Source organism: Amphiprion ocellaris, chromosome 20 (assembly GCF_022539595.1).
Source record: "Amphiprion ocellaris isolate individual 3 ecotype Okinawa chromosome 20, ASM2253959v1, whole genome shotgun sequence".
Taxonomy (NCBI): Eukaryota; Metazoa; Chordata; class Actinopteri; family Pomacentridae; genus Amphiprion; species Amphiprion ocellaris.
The window spans coordinates 32,959,407-32,975,730 of record NC_072785.1 but is presented as its reverse complement, the minus strand read 5'-3'; the positions used below and the strand labels follow the sequence as shown (position 1 = coordinate 32,975,730).

General features: G+C 39.0%; 1 long non-coding RNA gene across 1 annotated transcript; it reads left to right on the top strand.

Annotated features, from left to right (window-relative positions):
• The first annotated feature begins 7,690 nt into the window (after positions 1-7,690).
• On the top strand, positions 7,691-15,763 carry LOC129347721 (uncharacterized). The gene is made up of 4 exons (XR_008599957.1): positions 7,691-7,830; positions 10,948-11,186; positions 13,667-13,967; positions 15,509-15,763. It is a non-coding gene; the product is annotated as an uncharacterized LOC129347721 (long non-coding RNA).
• The last annotated feature ends 561 nt before the right edge of the window (positions 15,764-16,324 follow it).

Sequence of the window (16,324 nt, the reverse complement as noted above, 5' to 3'; positions counted from 1 at the left end):
AGTACATCTAATGAATCACTGTAACCAAGAACAGAGTTGAGGAGCTTGTATTTTGAGAATTTGTAAGTTTGCGTGTCAATAATTCATGTATGTTAGTATATTGTCCAAAAAGGAATTAAAACGTCACTGTTTGGTATGTCGCCTTAACCCATTCATGCATGAATTATGATAACCTCAGTTAGGATTTTTTTCCCCCCAATTGTTTTTATTCATCTTTAGGCATGAAAAACAAGGTTTGAACTTTATTTTATTTCAACCCATTTTTCTAAAAAATATATTTACATGTCCACTGAGATGGCCACCATGCATTTTGCTCTAGAAATATGGATTTAACAAACAAATGGATAAAATGATATACAGTGTATTGAACTGTGAAATGTGATGTGAACTATAAAATAAAATAATTGATGCATAAATAATTCAAACAGCATTGAGGGATTCACTCTCCTGTATAGATTCCCAAGTCTCTCAGATGACATATTTTCAAGAACAGCAGCAGTAATAGCCTAATTGTGGTCAGTGAATTGTAGCTGAAATATAGCTGGTGATGCATGATGTGCACTTTAGTGGACATGAGATTAATCATAATTGCCTCCCAATATAACATCAATACTTGGAAAATTTTGCAATTGTATAACTCCTTAGATGTTCCTCGATGTCACCATATTTTTCTTTCCTGCAAAGGTCTCTTTTTTATAGAAGGTTTGAACAAAAGAAAATGAGCTACTTGGTGTTTCTGGCTGCCTGTCGGCCATCTTGGTTTGACTCTTTTTTTTTTTTTAAAGAATTTGCAATGGCTAGCCAATCACTGGCAGTGGAAGAAATGATGCAATAGGATCCACTGTAGTGGCTGATGTCCAACTATGCCATCAAAACTCATGCACATACTAGAAAACAGCTTTAGAAGAGCTGCACACTGTCATGACCTCTATGCATGGAAGGGTTAAAGGCATCAATAATGAACACAACACAAATAAATTGCTATCATATTACAATTCTGCATAATACACAGTGGAGAATCACAGTGATATTGTAATAATTGAAGGTATTTTTCTGCTGTTCTATCAAAAGTTGTCAGGAGAGGCAAAGAATTCTAAACTAAATAGTTACAGAGAAGAGGGGGAGAAATAAACTGATTTCAGAATGACGGAATGAGATCTATAACGAATGAAACACAGGTTTCAGGTAGTTTAGCTCCGCCCACTAAGACTGTCTCCGCCTGTCTTCTCTAACGTCCGCAGTTGAGACATAAACTCTGACTTGGTGACACTCAGACTCCCACTGGACTTTCCATTCAATTTACACATTTCTTCATATATGTATAAACACACACACACACACACACACACAGATAAAACTACCAGAAATACATATATATATAATATGACCAACATATGACAAAAAAACTACCACAAATATGAATAAAATGACCAAAATATGAGATGAAACTACCATAAATATGAACAAAATGACCAAAATATGAGCTAAAACTACCAGAAATATGTACAAAATGACCAAAATATGAGATGAAACTACCATAAATATGAACAAAATGACCAAAATATGAGCTAAAACTACCAGAAATATGAACAAAATGACCAAAATATGAGATGAAACTACCATAAATATGAACAAAATGACCAAAATATGAGCTAAAACTACCAGAAATATGTACAAAATGACCAAAAATACGATTGGTTGATAATGTATCAGTGTTATTATTGATTATTGATGGGTTGCAGGGACAGAGATTTGTGTCTGAGTCTCTGCTGCCATCTATTGGTCCATCAACAACATGACTTTTCCCAGATTTAATCCCAGAGTCCTGACTTGTTAGTAGAATGATGAAGAGGTCAGAGGTCACAGCATGCAGTGTAAAAGTTCCAGAGAAGACATTAACTGCAGATTGTAAATTTGTAATAGTTTCTACATCATGACAAGTTGTTTTGATCATAGAGTTAAATACCAGATTGTTCAGTTACTAAATGACTGAATGTTGTGTTCCTTTGTAGACACTCTGGAAGTTGTCATGTGGAAATGATGAACTGAGGCATAAAACTGTTGAAATTTAACTTATTTTTCTGAAAACATTTCTGGTTGTTCATAATGTTTTGTCAAAAGATAATTCCTCAAATGTGAACATTTTCAAAATGTGCTTTTTGCACTAAAACAAATGGAATAATTAGGAGTTGTGGTTATTTATAGGTTATTATGCTGTGGTTTTACTGGAGATCAGACTGGGCTGAATGTGGAACCTGGACTAGAATCAGTTTGACGTCCTGCTGCAGGGCTTTGAGGTAAAAGATTCACACTAAGTTGGATGATGAAAAGATGTTGAAAATATTAGGTCCATGTGACCACCACTGTTTCTCTCCCTGCTCAGATTTAGTTGCATGTTCTAGTTGGTGAAAGGTCAAAACTTCTACAAGCTTTGACAAAGTAAATGAGTACAAAATGAATAAATCAGTAACCCGCAGCTCTAACTTCCTACACGCTAAATGAGACTCCTAATACTGGACCTGCCCAAATTCATCACTGGAACTAAAAACTCCACATCCTGCCTGGACCCCATCCCCACTGACCTCCTCAAAAACTGCCTCCCTGTTATCTCCCCCCTCATCTCTAACATCATCAACACTTCCCTCAGTACTGGCTGTGTCCCCTCACCCCTCAAGCTCGCCTCTGTCTCCCCCATCCTCAAAAAACCTGGTTTGGATCCAACCTCCCCTCACAACTTCCGGCCCATCTCCAACCTCCCCTTCTTATCCAAAACATTAGAACGTGTCGTTGCTGCCCAGTTGAAAACTCATCTCACCTCCAACAACCTGTATGAAACCTTTCAATCCGGATTCCGCTCTCATCACAGCACTGAAACTGCTCTCCTCAAGGTCACCAACGATCTCCTCCTCTCCTCAGACTCTGGACAAGTCACCATCCTCATTCTTCTCGACCTCTCTGCAGCATTTGACACAATCAATCACTCCATCCTCCTGTCCCGCCTTCAATCCTCCATTAACATCACCGGCACCGCCCTCACCTGGTTCACATCATATCTCACAAATCGACAACAATTCATCAAGGTCAACAACTGCACATCCGCCACCGCCCCCCTGTCCCATGGTGTCCCTCAAGGATCAGTCCTTGGCCCCCTCCTCTTTATCCTGTACCTCCTTCCCCTCGGCAACATCATCCGCCGCCACAACCTACACTTCCATTGCTACGCCGACGATATCCAACTCTACATCTCCACCAACACCACCGCCACCACCACCCTCCCCTCTCTCTCCAGCTGCCTGGCCGACATTAAATCCTGGATGAGGAAAAATTTTCTCCTGCTAAACTGCGACAAGACTGATCTCATCTTTATTGGACCTAAATCACTCACACCATTTCCCCACCCCCCCATTACCATTGATAACACCACCCTATCTCCTTCTGCTCACATCCGCAACCTCGGTGTGATATTTGACAGCAACCTCACTTTTGAACCCCACATTAATCAGATCACCAAAACTGCCTATTTCCATCTCCGCAACATCGCCCGTCTCCGCCCCTTCCTCTCCTTCTCAGCCGCTGAAACCCTCATTCATGCCTTCGTCACTTCCCGCCTTGACTACTGCAATAGCATTCTCTTCGGCTCCACCTCCAAAGTTCTCAGTAAACTTCAACTTATTCAAAACTCTGCTGCCCGACTCCTCACCCGAACCTGTTCTCACGACCATATCACCCCCGTCCTGCAGAACCTCCACTGGCTCCCCATTTCACACCGCATCCAGTACAAACTGCTTCTCCTCACCTTCAAGTCCATCCATAATCTTGCCCCCTCTTACCTTACCGATCTGCTCCTCCCCTACACCCCCCCCAGGAATCTCCGTTCCTCCCACACAAACCTCCTTTCCATCCCGCACAGGACCAGCCGGCGACATTGGGGGGACAGAGCCTTCGCCATCGCCGCCCCCACACTCTGGAACTCACTCCCCCATGCCCTCCGTGACTGCACCAACCTCACCACATTTAAATCCCTTTTAAAGACTCACCTTTTTAGATCTGCTTTCCTTAAGTGATTCTGTATTTTATCTTGAACTTGTTTTACTATCTATTGATTTTAATTAACAATTTTGTTTTATCTTATTGTATTTTATGTACAGCGTCTTTGAGTTTTTGGAAAAGCGCTTTATAAATAAAATTTATTATTATTATTATTATTATTATTATTATTATTATTATTATTATTATTATTATTATTATTATTATTATTATTATTATTATTATTATTATAATATGTAGACGACGACTCATCTGCATTCCAGTATCCTCACTACCAAACTGTCCAGCAGCCAGAGAAAGATGAGCCAGTAGATGGAATGTCAAAGAATACCTGGATGTCCCTCTGTTTGGATTGGGAAGTATCCCAGCATGCTTTTCTGGCCATCCTGACCCACAATCCTTTGCAGTTACTTTGAGCATGAGTATAGACAAGCTGGATCTGCTGACAGATGACGGGTCATTTTCCACCACAGGAAGTTTAAAATGCATTATTCTGATGAAGCAGCATGTCCCAGCTGTACTCATGCTGAATAAAACACAACGGACCATGGGCTGTACTGAAAGTAAAAAGGATGAAGAACTGCATCAAACCTGCTTTCTGTGACTCTGTTTTATTTTATCACCAGTAGGTTCCACTTCCAGGGTAACAGATGACATTTGTATGTATATATATATATATATATATATATATATATATATATATATATATATATATATATATATATATATATATATATATATATATATATCTCAGTTTATGAGATTATGGTAATGCAGTGGACTTATATTTCTGCCATTTGGCTTCAGGTGTGTCTGATTAAACCCTCCATCACTGGTAGATGACTCTAGATATCAGGTGACTCCGTGCACGCCTCATTCTGCTCTGAGGGTTAGTGAATAGAAGTCCAACATGGACTCAATAATTATCACTATTATTGTTGCTAAAGGTACTGCATAGGTGTAAACATTATTTATTTAGCAAGAGATAGTACTTCTGTATCCTAAGAAAGTACAAGAAATGTGCAGAAAGTAGCTTTAAATGCATTTTTGAAGAGAAACAACAGTGTATACTGTACAATGGAATGGAAAACTACAACACTTCCTGGTCTCTAAGGCCTCCTTAATCCATGGTTTGTGTTTGTTGGTCTCTGATGTTAAATCCTCCCCCTGTCCCAGTCCATGATGTGCTTGTTTCTTTTACAGTGGTCCCTGATGGCTGATTTTTTTGTTTTCTTCATCTGCTTTTTCTTTTTGTCTTCTTGTGAGTCGTCCAGCTGTTTCCTTTATTCTGTCTGCTGTTCCTTTCTTCTTGTGTTGAATGATCTTCCAGTTTCTCCAGTGTATGTTTTATCGCATGATTTACACGGAGTTTCATATATGATGTTGCATTTTTTGTCTTTTGGATGGACTAATAGCTGCTGCAGTTTTCTATGTGGTTCTACTGCTGTGTTGATGTTGTGTTTTCTCATTATGGGATGTATGGGTTCTGTTGTCCCTCAGATATATGGAATGCTGATTATGCCTTTATTTTTATTGTCTGGTTTTTGTGTATGTTTTGTTTTTGTTTGTTTTAGTTTTTCTCTTTGTTTTTGGCTTGTTGTTTTCCTTTGTTTATGGCCCATATGGGATATTGGTAGTGTGTGAGTGAGTTCTGATGTGTTTTTCCTCCTCCTGTCTGTCTTTACCATCGGTTATGATGCTGGTCTGTTCTAATAGTGTTCTAACTGGTAGTTTGTGTTCTGTGGATGTTCTGATGTCCAGAGGAGGTTCTGGTCCGTTCTAATAGTGTTCTAACTGGTAGTTTGTGTTCTGTGGATGTTCTGATGTCCAGAGGAGGTTCTGGTCCGTTCTAATAGTGTTCTAACTGGTAGTTTGTGTTCTGTGGATGTTCTGATGTCCAGAGGAGGTTCTGGTCCGTTCTAATAGTGTTCTAACTGGTAGTTTGTGTTCTGTGGGTGTTCTGATGTCCAGAGGAGGTTCTGGTCCGTTCTAATAGTGTTCTAACTGGTAGTTTGTGTTCTGTGGTGTTCTGATGTCCAGAGGAGGTTCTGGTCCGTTCTAATAGTGTTCTAACTGGTAGTTTGTGTTCTGTGGGTGTTCTGATGTCCAGAGGAGGTTCTGGTCCGTTCTAATAGTGTTCTAACTGGTAGTTTGTGTTCTGTGGGTGTTCTGATGTCCAGAGGAGGTTCTGGTCCGTTCTAATAGTGTTCTAACTGGTAGTTTGTGTTCTGTGGATGTTCTGATGTCCAGAGGAGGTTCTGGTCCGTTCTAATAGTGTTCTAACTGGTAGTTTGTGTTCTGTGGGTGTTCTGATGTCCAGAGGAGGTTCTGGTCCGTTCTAATAGTGTTCTAACTGGTAGTTTGTGTTCTGTGGGTGTTCTGATGTCCAGAGGAGGTTCTGGTCCGTTCTAATAGTGTTCTAACTGGTAGTTTGTGTTCTGTGGGTGTTCTGATGTCCAGAGGAGGTTCTGGTCCGTTCTAATAGTGTTCTAACTGGTAGTTTGTGTTCTGTGGATGTTCTGATGTCCAGAGGAGGTTCTGGTCCGTTCTAATAGTGTTCTAACTGGTAGTTTGTGTTTCTGTGGGTGTTCTGATGTCCAGAGGAGGTTCTGGTCCGTTCTAATAGTGTTCTAACTGGTAGTTTGTGTTCTGTGGGTGTTCTGATGTCCAGAGGAGGTTCTGGTCCGTTCTAATAGTGTTCTAACTGGTAGTTTGTGTTCTGTGGGTGTTCTGATGTCCAGAGGAGGTTCTGGTCCGTTCTAATAGTGTTCTAACTGGTAGTTTGTGTTCTGTGGGTGTTCTGATGTCCAGAGGAGGTTCTGGTCCGTTCTAATAGTGTTCTAACTGGTAGTTTGTGTTCTGTGGGTGTTCTGATGTCCAGAGGAGGTTCTGGTCCGTTCTAATAGTGTTCTAACTGGTAGTTTGTGTTCTGTGGGTGTTCTGATGTCCAGAGGAGGTTCTGGTCCGTTCTAATAGTGTTCTAACTGGTAGTTTGTGTTCTGTGGATGTTCTGATGTCCAGAGGAGGTTCTGGTCCGTTCTAATAGTGTTCTAACTGGTAGTTTGTGTTCTGTGGATGTTCTGATGTCCAGAGGAGGTTCTGGTCCGTTCTAATAGTGTTCTAACTGGTAGTTTGTGTTCTGTGGGTGTTCTGATGTCCAGAGGAGGTTCTGGTCCGTTCTAATAGTGTTCTAACTGGTAGTTTGTGTTCTGTGGGTGTTCTGATGTCCAGAGGAGGTTCTGGTCCGTTCTAATAGTGTTCTAACTGGTAGTTTGTGTTCTGTGGGTGTTCTGATGTCCAGAGGAGGTTCTGGTCCGTTCTAATAGTGTTCTAACTGGTAGTTTGTGTTCTGTGGGATGTACTGATGTCCAGAGGAGGTTCTGGTCCGTTCATAATAGTGTTCTAACCTGGTAGTTTGTGTTCTGTGGGATGTTCTGATGTCCAGAGGAGGTTCTGGTCCAGTGTGTGTGGGTTTCCTGTAAACTGTTATTTTGATGCTGCTGCTGTCTTCTCTGTGGTGAATGTTCATGTCCAGGAATCGAAATGGTCCGGTTTATTTCCTCTTCGTGTGTGGATTGTATGTTTCCCGTGTCGTCCATGTTGTTCAGATGATCAGTGAGTTCTTGTGTGTGTCCAGATTTTATTATTTCCAGGATGTCGTGGACGTATCTTCTCCAGAGTGTGGGTCTGCAGAGCAGGGATGGCTTTGGTTTCCAGGTCCTCCATGAAAAAGTTACTCATTATGGCTGAAAGTGGATCTTTTTTTCAACTTTATTTTACCAGGTAAGATCAGATGAGAACAGTTTCTCCTTTACAATGATGACCTGGCCAGATGTGTCATTGCTAAACCTGGTTTCTGACTGTAGATTATTCCTTTCAACTGAAAATAGGTGGAATTTGGCAATAAACCGGAGTAATGTGATGATGTCGTCTACTGGGAGGTTTGTGTGTTTTTTCAGTGTCCTGTCCTTCATGAGTCGTTCCTGTACGATGTGTAATGTGACGTCTACGGGGTTTTAGTGATGAATGAAACTACATCATGTCATATGAATATCTCCTCTTTTTCTACTGTGATATGGTTTAGTTCTTGTCCAGTTGTTTGGAGTTCTTGCAGTGATGTTGTGATGTACCAAGGAGGGGTTTGATGATTTCTACCAGAGCTTTATAAAGGTTGTAGGTGACTGATCTGATGCTGTCCACTATGGGGTGCAGTGCAGTGTCTTTTTGTGTATTTTGGGTGTTCCATATATCTGGGGGGGGGTAACATTGGCTGTGGGTATCAGATGGTTTTATGCTTCCTGTGGTATCTGTTTGGTTTCTAGTAGGGGTTTTAACACAGTTTTTAGGGTCCTTTTCTTTTGTTCTATGGGATGTTTTTTTCCAGTATTTCATTAAATTATCTGCTGCAGAGAGAAAAGGAATAAAAGGAGACAGAAATGAGGGCAAATGTGTTCAAAACAAGTTAAAACATCATGCAAAATGCCTCAAAACCTGCTCAAAAACAATAAAAAACTGACTCTGAAATGACTCAAAAGCTCGAAATTTGTCTAAACAATTTACAATATTGTGCAAAATACCTCAAAACAAGATAAAAAACTGACTTGAAATTCTTTGAAATGACTAAAGAAAATCTAAATTTGTCCAAAACAACTTAAAATATTGTACAAAATTCCTCAACATAAAAACTGACTTGAAATTGTATGAAATGACTTAAAAGCTCAAAATTTGTCCAAAACAAGTTAAAATATTTGTCTCATAATCAAAAATGTATCATTGACCTGCTCAAAATGATAAAAACTGGCTTGAAATTGTCTGAAATGACTTAAAAGGTTAAAATTCAACCAAAAATGACTTAAAATTTTCCCAAAACTAATTAAAGTTCTGCACAAAATCACTGAAAACTTCAGTCTTGACTCATAATGTGTCCAAATGCATAAAGTTCCTGCTGTTGGGCCTGAATTTTAATACAGGTTGTAACCAGGTGGTAAACAGAGGCAAGTAAATATCCTGAAAACCACTGAAATCCCTGTTTGTGACTCTTCTGCTGATTGTCATTTTGGACAGCAGGGGGCGTATTGTTATTGTTGTATTTGGGGGTAGTTTTGAGGTCAAAGGGCAAGATACTGGAAGTGGTGGGAACAGAACAAAGGGTTACTGGTTACTGTGGGACAGTAAGAAAATGTAAATAATACCGTGCTATGAAAGACTGAATTATGAAATACAGTGACAGGGTGGTAAATTGTTATTTGCATTAAAAATCCACTTTATGTCCGTGTACTGTGCTGAGGAGTACCGACAGTTAGAGCAGTGGTTCCCACCTGTTTGGCTTGGAGCCCCCCCTATAAGCTGCACTCCAGCCCCCAGCGGGGCGTAACTCCATCTTTAGCAGAGAAACGAAGCTCCAGCAGTGTTTGTCCATCATACATGAGCAGCGACTTGATTTGTTGAGTGCCGAGGGTGAACTACAATAAAATCATCAACAAAACTGACAGTGAGAGACAAGCTGCCACACACACTGGCACCATCTTGACCCAAGCTGATCAATCATGATGTTCTTAGTTCCATGAAATATGAATGTATTATTATATGCATGTGTTTTTTGTGTTGGTTAATGATGAGATATTTCTAACTGCTTTTGTGTTACTGCAGTATGTGTTTAGAACAGAGGCTTATAGAGGGCAGTGTGGTAACTGTGGGTTTTATTTGCCCACCTAGGTGCCACAGCCGTATGTTTCTGTTTTTAGTGCTATTTCTGGTGCTGTTTCTCATATTTCTACTAATGTGTTGCGCCATAGGTTTTTGTAAAACACAATTCATTGTATAAATTCTATTAGATGTAATATAACTTGGGAAACAAAGAACCCCCACAAATTTAATTTGAAGTATTGGTTTCTGATTTAACCCGGCTTCAAATCTAATGTTAGACTCAGTGTTAAATCCACAAACAGAGAGACTTTTTGGTGACTTTTCAGAGCGTAATTTAACATAAACTCAGAGTTTTGATGACTTTTCTGTTTGGATTTTAACATAAACTCAGACTTTTGGTGATTTTTCTGTTTGGATTTTAACATAAACTCAGACTTTTATTGACTTATCAGTGAGCGTATTTTAACATAAACTCAGACTTTTTTGTGACTTTTCAGAGTGTATTTTAACATAAACTCAGACTTTTATTGACTTTTCAGAGCATATTTTAACATAAACTCAGACTTTTGGTGACTTTTCAGAGCATATTTTAACAAACTCAGACTTTTCTTGACTTTTCAGAGCGTATTTTAATATAAACTCAGACTTTTATTGACTTTTCTGTTCGTATTTTAACATAAACTCAGACTTTTGGTGACTTTTCAGAGCATATTTTAACAAACTCAGACTTTTATTGACTTTTCAGAGCATATTTTAACATAAACTCAGACTTTTATTGACTTTTCAGAGCATATTTTAACATAAACTCAGACTTTTATTGACTTTTCAGAGCATATTTTAACATAAACTCAGACTTTTATTGACTTTTCAGAGCATATTTTAACATAAACTCAGACTTTTCTTGACTTTTCAGAGCGTATTTTAACATAAACTCAGACTTTTATTGACTTTTCTGTTCGTATTTTAACATAAACTCAGACTTTTGGTGACTTTTCAGAGCATATTTTAACAAACTCAGACTTTTATTGACTTTTCAGAGCATATTTTAACATAAACTCAGACTGTTATTGACTTTTCAGAGTGTATTTTAACATAAACTCAGACTTTATTGACTTTTCAGAGCGTATTTTAACATAAACTCAAACTTTATTGACTTTTCAGAGCATATTTTAACATAAACTCAGACTTCTATTGGCTTTTCAGAGCGTATTTTAACATTCTGAGCTCTAACTCAGACTTTCCTCTCTTCTCCAGCATTAAAACTTTGTCTGCAGAGAGAAAAGAACGACTCCGTTTTTTGCCAGACTGGAGGATGTTGGAGGGAGTCTGTTAATCTCTCTGGACCTGACATTTGAAAACCTCCACCTCTCCTCACCCTCCCAGCCCACTGATGTGAGGAAATCCAGCTCTGAACAGACTGAACTCCTAAATCCCTCCTGGAAGCTTCACCCTGAACAGACAACTGCAACGCCGTGGTAACGGGCAGATTACAGGTAACAGGTGTAAACTGTTAGTAACGCTCAGAGTCACGTGATGCTGCTCCGTTTATGTAGCGAGGCAGAAAATAAGGACGGGAAGCCGCCACATTTAACAGATCAGAGTTTCCACAGACCAACAGTTCACTCTATTTATGCACTCTGAGAGGAAATTTATCGCTTATTTCTGTCAAACTGGGTCAACATCATAATGTAGCATCAACTTCACATCACGTGGAATTTACACTGGAATTTATAAAGAAGCTGAGAGAAAACTGAATTCAAGTTGAGCTAACTTAACTTTCCTGTTGTCTTCATTTACAGGCACCAAAAAATATTGTTACCTTGTCTGAAAAAAAATCAGCAAAAAAAATCCCCAAATTTCTGAAAATTTGCGAAACCTTCAGGAAGAAAATTCCAATAATTCCTTAAAAGTTTCCTTTAAAAGTTTTATTTATAAAAAATTTCCTAAATTTGGCAAGAAAATTCTTGTGTATATATATATATATATATATATATATATATATATATATATATATATATATATCAATAAAACTTGTAATATTTTCTTTAAGAGCATTCATAAAAAAATCTGCGAAATTTGCTGGATTTTAGTTGATTTTGTTGTGAATGTTATTCACAAACATTTTAACATTTCTTTGAACTGTAAACTGTCTGAAAATGACAAAAAAGATGAAACTTGGTGCAAAATTACTCACAAATTTCTCCTAATGAGATCAAACTTTGACAAACTGACTTGAAATTATCTGAAATTACCCATGATTTGTCCAAAAAGATTAAGAATTTGTGCAGAAGTGGATTAAAAAGTGAATTCAAATTGAGGTATCTCTATTCTTCTATTTGCTTGATTAGACTCAACAACAAGTAACACAATTTCACCAATTTTACTCAAGATTTGGCAAAAGTTCAACTAATGCACTAAGCATTGCAGGAGACCCCACACACCCATCCCACAACCTGTTCAGCCTGCTGCCATCAGGGAGGAGACTGAAGAGTCTGAGGACCAGGACCAGCCGACTGAGCAACAGCTTCATCCACCAGGCTGTCAGGAAGCTGAACTCTCTCCCCTCTCTGCCCTCTCTACCACCCCCTTCCCCCACATACACAAACTCTGGTCAATAACCTCTGACCTGCACTGTAATAGCACATTCAACCATCAAGCATATTTGCACTTCTTGGACTGTTACTTATTTGCACTGTTCTGAGTATTCTGCACTAAAATCCGTCACTTTATCTCATAGTCATGTTTACATTTCAGTCAGTTCTGCTTTTCTTAGTTCTTAGTTGTTGCTCAGCTCTAATTTTGCTTCCTTTGTTCTTTTTTGCCCTTTAATATCTTATTTTCTAAGTCTTTATTTAATGTCTACTGTTGCACGAAGAGAGAGGAGCGAAATTTCGATTCTTGGTATGTCATGTACATATTGAAGAATTGACAATAAAGCTGACTTTGACTTTGACTTTGAAATCACTGAAAACTGTTCAAAATGAATCCAAATGACTTGATTTGCTCAAAAAAGTGGAATCTTTGTGCAAAATGATCCAAAAACTTTTTCTAATTGACTAAATTGTATAAAATTACCCAAACATTTGCCCAAAAAGATTCAAAATGTATGCGATAAGTTGATGTGATCTTCTTGTTAAGCACATTTAACTTCTAGAATTAGGGTTAGGGTTTTAGGAATCTAACGTTCCTAAAACTGATTTAATGGTTAAAGATAGATGCATACAAATATATTTTCTAATATACGCGAGTTTGCACACTGTATGCAAGTATTTTTGCTCTATATTAATTCTACATTACAGGTTGTTTACATTTTTAAAAACATTTTTACATACGTTGTTTTACATACAATGTCTTTGACATGTTTTAGTTCTTCAGTGAACAGTTTTTATGTCTGATCTTGTTGTTGAATCAGTTTTAGACATGTTTAACTTCTAGAATTGAAAAGAAAAGAGTCTAAAGAACCTTTCCTTAAACTGATTTAATGGTTAAAGATAGATGCATATAATATTTTTTTTGTCAAATTTATGCCAGTTTGCTCACTCTGTATTAGTTCTAGATTACAGGTTTTCTACATTTCTGCACACAGAATCTTCTCTCTAATGTCTTTAACACATTTTAGTTCTTCTGTGAACAGTTTTTATGCCTGATCTTCTTGTTAGATCAGTTTTAGACACGTTTAACTTCTAGAATTTAAAAAAAAGAGTCTAACCCTAACAAACTGTCCTGAAACTTGTAAAATGAATAAACAGAGTGATGGACTGCAGTTTGTTTTATTTTCTGTTCAGCTGAATCTCAGTTGAATCCTGATTTCTGTGCATCATAAAGAGAAACAGTTTATGATAAACGTGCGTTTCCATTTTTTTCAGTTTTTTGTCTGAATGTTCTTTCTGATGATATAAAATGTGTTTATTGTGTTAAATGTGTGTTTTAGTTTCAGTGTTCTGGAGATTGAGATCTATTCTCTAACATTTAGCGTCAGACGTTCCTGCAGAAACCCTCAGAGCCCAGAGGGATTCTTACCGATGCTCAGGAGATGGACGAGGAGAGGAAACGTTGTCCATCCTCCAGACGGATCTGAAGACCCGACCGGCCTCTGGGGCGGCGTTTGGTGAAGTTATCTCTGGAGGCTGCTGGAGGATAAATGTGGAGATCTGCAGATAGAAGCCAAGAAGATGAACGGAGCTGGAGAGGAAGAAGATCTACAGTGGTGTTCAAAATAATAGCAGTCCCACATCACTTTATCAGGACCGTCAGTGTTGATTTAACTTATTTCTGTAAGTTATACCTTGAAAAAAGAAACGGGGTGCTGGGGGGAGGAGGGGAGCAGGGCCATGCAGAGACCTTTGGAGGGGCAGGTGCTCAAAGTTAAAAGGGGGCACATGGAGCAAGAATTTGAAACATCATACAGAAACATACCTCATAATACAAGGTGCAGCAGTGGCTAAGTCTCAGGACTGCTGATCAGAAGGTCATTGGTTCAAACTCTGACCTGTGATGTAGTGTATTTGAGAAAAATTATTATTTTGAAGCTGAATTTACATCACCATTAGACACTGGACTGTTTAACTGTGGCTACTCTTCCTGGAGTCCTTGCTTTTAAATTTCATACCTTTTCCAGACATGTACTGTAGAGCCACGGATTTGCTCCATGGTGCTGATTCATAATCTGCCCTTTATTATTCGTAGTGCTAATAATAAGTTTAAAAACAATTAAATGATATAGAAATCATGTATTTAAATGTATTTGTACTTTTATTCAGTTTGACTATCCACTTTGCACAAGACAGCAAGGTTCTAAAAGTTTTATATTTTATATTTAGGCATATTATATTTAATTTGTCTATATATACAAATGTTATAAACAAGTACTGATATCTTTAAATGAGAGGTTGAGAAAATCACAATTCAAATTCTTCTAATTATTATTGTATTTATACTGCAATAGTCCAAAATTATGTGAAAATGCATGTACGTAGTTTCAGTGAAATAACATAACCTCTGTCTCATTGCCTCTAGAAACAGGAAACACACTGCAACTCACTGACAGTAAAATAATACATCTCTCTGATGCACTTTGCCCATGACAACAGAAACATACAGAAACAAAAAGAAGCCTGGCAGACTTTATCCTCTCAGCAGCTGTGTGGTTAACTAGCGGCTAGAACTGATGACAGGTGTGTGTTAGAGTCAGACACACACACACAGGATGCTCACTTCATCAGTCATCTTGCAAAAATACACCGTACATAAACGAATCCCGCTGCAGAACCTCCTCTCCATCAGTTGTTGATGTCCTCCCTCGGGTCTCCGGTTTCTAGACTAGCGGCGCTAGCGCAGAGCTACAGGGAACATCTGGTCCCCTCAGAGCAGTGAGGGACGTCTACGTAGATCACGTGACCGACCGACGGTAGATCTGAATTATTTTTAGTTTTGTTTTATTTATTATTTTGGTCCTCAGAGACTTTTACACACACACACACACACACACACACACACACACACACACACACACACACACACACACACACTTACAAATAAAAACAAAATTAAACAGAATTTAAAAAAGCAACTTTGACAACAGGGCACTTTGGGCATCAAGGAGCAAAGGGGCAGCTTCGGTGCTCCCCCCCCCCTCCGCCTCCCCCCACCCCCTCCGCCTCCACCTCCCCTGCTGAAGAAATACCATAATCTTGGGATTAATCAAAAATAAAACCCTAACTCTATGATATACAAGAACTGTCGACCTCACCTGTTGTCTAAACTGGACAAACCACAGTATTTCAACCCCAACTTAATTATTGACAAAACAATATAGAAAACAGCGGCGGACTACTTCCAGCTGCGGAGGGACACCCTTTTCCAGCTAGCTGCAATCTGACGCAGTGACGCAGCAGAGTGCAACTGACCAGGGCGGAGGGATACGTCATTCTGCTGGGAGAAGAGACACAGCGAGGAGGTAAGTTATCTTCTGAAAGTGCTTTTGAGTTTTTGTTGATAAAATTTAATAACAATGGCAGTTTCTTCTGTGATAAAATGGAATAAAATCAGCACATTGACAGAGCTTTGCGAATATGACTACATTTCCGTGTTTTTCTCTATGCTAATCCATCGCGTTAATCAAAGTTTGAAATGGCGCATTAGTAAACTACACCACTGTTGTCAATGGCGGACATTTTAGTTGAGGGGCGTTCATTTAGGTTAGAAATGCTTCCGACGTGACAGGAGCAATAAAAAAAACTTTGGAATTCAACATTTGCCTGCAAGCAACTTCTGGCTAACGTTACCCTTTTGTTAGCTAGCTAGTTTGCACACAGTTAAAGTTGTGCCGGTATGCCCGCGAAACTGAGCCCCCCTCCCCTCCCCTCCCCTCCCCTCCCCTCCCCTCCCCTCCCCTCCCCCCCGGATCAAAAGGGCCGCTATTTGTCTATTTGTCCATCTGCACGGTAAGTTTTAACTTGTGAAATAACAAGTTAATGAAGTCTAAAGACTTGGACGCTTATATTTACTGCATATAGTCAACGTATTTGTCGATGGTCCGAGTGTTTGAGGGGAGGCATTTGTGTTTGTACGGCGTATAGTAATGAAACGAGCTGAAATACTGTGAATTTCTTGCATTCACGCTGTTTATCTA